At 29.4% G+C, this 4,566-nt stretch overlaps 1 long non-coding RNA gene across 1 annotated transcript; it reads right to left on the bottom strand.

Annotated features, from left to right (window-relative positions):
- Positions 1–375: 375 nt before the first annotated feature.
- On the bottom strand, positions 376–1,402 carry LOC139907539 (uncharacterized). Its single transcript, XR_011784222.1, has 3 exons — positions 1,280–1,402; positions 1,088–1,227; positions 376–1,025 (listed from the first exon to the last, which is right to left on the bottom strand). It is a non-coding gene; the product is annotated as an uncharacterized lncRNA (long non-coding RNA).
- Between the last annotated feature and the right edge of the window lie 3,164 nt (positions 1,403–4,566).

The following is a 4,566-nucleotide window of genomic DNA, read 5'->3' as shown; positions in this document are numbered from 1 at the left end:
TGATTGCATAAGCACTTAAGTGAAACCACCTTAAGACTGATGACTATAGTTGATAATATTGTAGAGAAAACGCGTGCAAGGAGAAGGGGGAAAAAAGACATATGGTATCATTGTTTAAAATACTGATGTGATTATCATCTGCCTGCTTTATTATGATTTTTGAGGGTATAACGAATGTATTTATTAGCAAAATGTTTAATGAAGATATACTACGTATAATTGACTTCGACGTTTTTTATCCGTTACAGTAGATTAGAAAACGTCACACTCCATGAAATTGTAATTCATTATGAACCTTATTCTCAGAATAATAGCTAATGAAACGACAAAGTAGAGTATTTGAAATATATTTGCAGCTCAAAGTTTAAATATAATCTACATACTAAAAAATAAACCATTAAACATTTAAGTTAAATATACAAAATTAAACAATTAAAATCATATAACTATTAATAATAATAAATTATAAATACAGAATATTGAAATAATAGATTGATCCAGATAATTTTTTCTTGTTCTAACATCGGAATTCAGTTAAATATGTCATAACTTTAGGTTGCAATACACAAGCGAGACGTGGAGTTTAATCAAAAAGATAATCACTCCTCTTCTTCATGTGGAAGTTGCTATATACAATTGTGCACAGGATAGATATATCTCTACCGATGAGATCTAACTAATTATTAATAATAAAGTAAATGTCGAAATCATAAAATTAGACAATAAATATACTAATAAAAAAATGTTATAAATAAATTCATCGTAAAGATTTAGAGCAAAAGCTAATTATGTAGTAATGTCCGGCGATATTACTCCCTATTAAGAGCATCAAAAAAGATTTCCCCCATTATTTAGGTATGCTTATATAACAACATACTATTATCATGAGGGATATACACAATTGTTAATTATAATACAACACCCAATGTAACTACCCTCGTTGTTGTGACCATTTAAACAGTTGTTTTTGCCTTTTATGAGTTTTCTGAACACCATTTCTTGGAGCCCATCAACCATAGCTAAGCCTTAAGTGATAAAAAAGTAATATTTATTGACTATGTAATATTGGAAAACCTAATTATCATACCCAAGTCTTAAAGCGAAGTAAGTAGTCTCAGACAAACTAGTTGCAAACCATCCAAAGCTACTACCTCCGTTGTTGTGCCCATTTAAGCAGTTGTTTTTGCCCTTTACTGAGTTGTGTATCATAATTCTTGATATGTTTAGCTAAAATAGAATCATATTTTATGGTTAGATTTAAAAAAAATTGAATACTCACTGTGAGATAGTACAAAATTCAGAGTTCCATTTCGATATTCGTAAATACTTTTTACTGATAACTTGATCGTCATTTGGTGTGGATGACTCAAAACATTTTTATATGTATTTCTATATATGACATCAGTAGTACCAACATCCTCCATTAATTTAATGATGGCTCCTCGGGAAGGGATATGTTTACCCTTGTATTTCTCCATAAATTTTTTGAACGTAGATGATTAGCAATGGATAAGGTTATATTACATGCAATAAGCATCGTTGTGAGATCAAAGTTAAAGTCTGACTTGATGTATTCATCGTCAAATTGATTTTATAGATGAATATCCATACTCTTGTTATGAGATGAGGATAATGAGTGGCGTGTAATTCTAGACAGGGGACTAAAGGCACATTTATTTCGACAAATCCGACAAACCATCTGTTTCTCATCCGGTAAGTATTTTCCAAATTCCTGGGCCTCCATTTTCATAAATCCAGACAGAAGGCGACGTCATTTTGGGGATTTTATTCAGTTCTCTATCGACTATCACCATCTCATATTATATTAATATTGAATAATTAAGGCGGGAATGATAACGTTCATGATTGATAGAAGAAGATGTATATTATTTAATCAATGATGCCATAAGTAATTCTTCTTTTCTCCTCGCACGCTTTTCTATTCTTACCAAAATTATCACCCTTACTGATGACTTATGGGGAGTATTTATTCATTTGAGTCCTATATTATGAAAGAAAATTTTTTCTGTAATCCAACGATTACACGCTTATACAGGAAGTAAGAAAGAATCGGAAAATTAGGCTAAAATGGCGGACTCATATAAACAAAGACAAAAAGATGTTCTTGACAGCTAGCGAGATTAAACAAAGTACTTTACTTATTATAACAAATACCAAATATATTTGTCTGGGGAGGAATCATTAAAATTATAAGGAGAAGTTGCGTGATTATTGATAAAAACATGTCATTAATTATGATTAAGTCATTGTTAATTGCTTAATATTGAAGTTAAATCTCAATTATTATTTATCTATGCCGTCCACAAGCTGCAATTTTGTACGAGTTGTAATTTATTTCCATTTTGATCTGTTAAAATTAAATAAAGATTTATCATATATTTAGTAGTAATAGAACTGTGTACTCTTGAATTGTCAAAAGTATCATATAATGATTATGTATTAATAATTTTCATAAAAAAAACATTAATATATCCTCGATATTGAAGTGAGGGGGATCTAATTAGAATGCCAATGGATAACGGATCATGAAAAGACCATGAATACTACTACAAAAAAATATTTGGGCTCAATACTATATATAAAATTTAACTAGGTGGGCATTAATTCAAATTTCGTTTGAGGACCACTTCAAAATATGGAGAGAATCTATCTGAGTCACAAAATAATAATATTTTGTTAATTTTTAATAAAATAGTCGAAAATTACATAAATCAAATTGTACAAGTTCAAACTTGTAAGGGAGTAGCATATATTTTCCAGATTGTAAGTAATCCACTCAATGGCAGAGAGAGAGAGAGAGATAAAGAGGAAGACTTGTAGAATAGCAAGTGCAGTGCAAGGGAAAGAAGAAGATGAAAGGAATTTCTGTCATCTTCTTAACTGGTTCCAAAAGAAGCTCTAATGAGTAGCTCTGCAGGCTAGCTAGACCAACACAGGTAGAAAAGATGATTGAATTATTTTTTCAGAAACAGAAATGTAGCTTAAACTCCTTTTCTTAGGTTAGACTCTTCCAAGAGCGGGGAGGAAACTTAATCATATATGTACTGCGTCAACATAAAAACAATCTTAAATATAAATCAACAAAAAGGGAAATTCCAAATATGCTTTTTTACTTTACTTTTTACCTACAGCCCAATATTTCTTAAACATGGGTGCCAGTTGTAAGTTAATTATTCAAATTTGAAGGAGTATTTTATGTACCTTAAGTATTTTACCTATAATTTAGAACTTTTATTTGTTTTAAGAAATTGGAATGGGCCCATATGCATATTCAAATAAAATATAATGAGCTAATTAATATTTTTCAAAAATTAATTACTCATCTTTATCATAATGGTAAACAAATATGCACTCTCAATATATTTACCATCTAAAGTAGTGGTTCTTAAATGAGGGATTTTGAAAATATGTACATTTAAAAAAATAGTATTAATTCAATTCTTCGGGCCACAGATCTAGGATCTGACTTTCCCTTCATCTATTGGGGAAAAAGATACCTAAAAGGAAAAAAGAAGAATAAGTATGTATGGTACATGAACCATGTGTGTCAAAAATACAAGGGTTTAAAGTTTAGTAAAACAAACAGTGTTAAAACAGTGCTTCACGTTTCAATTGTTTACGTATGTTAGGGGGTACTTGGTTGAATAAATATTTTATAAGTGGTGCATTAATTAAAAAATGTTTGAGAGTCCCTGATCTAAAGAATATTGCATTATATACATCACAAATACAGTAAATTTTTCAATCAAAATTATAAAAAATAGAACGGAACAGTTTACGAATTTATAAAAAAACTTCAACGGACAGGGTTTCAGAAGAGTTTTTTTTGGGTGGAAAGAGCACGGTTAGTCCAATTATTATATAGCTACCTACTAGTGACATATGTAAATAATGTTTAATAATAAAAGAATAATTGATTTCTTCCCAATAAAAGATATTTAAAAGCAGAGATTAATTTCTAAAAGGAATCAAAAATTTGCAAAAATTGTATTTTCTATAAAAAACTAGATAAAAAACATAATGGACACAAATATTCGGCCAAAACTTGATGCTTCCTCAATATAAAAGACACGTACACTTTGCCCCGATATCAACATAATATTTTGACAATCAATACTTTAAGTATAATACACGACGTCTCCAAAAGGTTAAATCTATTATTAATTTTTAGTTATTTCAGGAATAAATAGTCTATAATTCATAATTGCAAATTTATGGCAGTTTAGTATATAAAAAATGACAGTATATATATGATAATTTATGAATTGTAGTGTTTTTCTAACTGCTTGTTCTAAAATGGATTACTACATTGGAAAGGTTGGGATCCACTGTTTTAGTTTAATTTCCGACATTTAAAAATTCTATTTATAGAATAGTAATTAAATGGAAACGAAATTTACCTTAAAACAATCGTATAATGAATGTCTTTAATATTTAAAATATCTTTTTTAATCAGAATTTTCTGAATTGTGTGGTTGTGACCCGTATTCCTTCGAGTTCGTGGACGACTCTTTCAGTGCAAATGAACAATGCCATAAAGCTGCT

Source organism: Lepeophtheirus salmonis, unplaced genomic scaffold, assembly GCF_016086655.4.
Source record: "Lepeophtheirus salmonis unplaced genomic scaffold, UVic_Lsal_1.4 unplaced_contig_6327_pilon, whole genome shotgun sequence".
Lineage (NCBI taxonomy): Eukaryota > Metazoa > Arthropoda > Copepoda > Siphonostomatoida > Caligidae > Lepeophtheirus > Lepeophtheirus salmonis.
The sequence above is the reverse complement of the archived record's forward strand: the minus strand, read 5'-3'. Positions and strand labels throughout refer to the sequence as shown.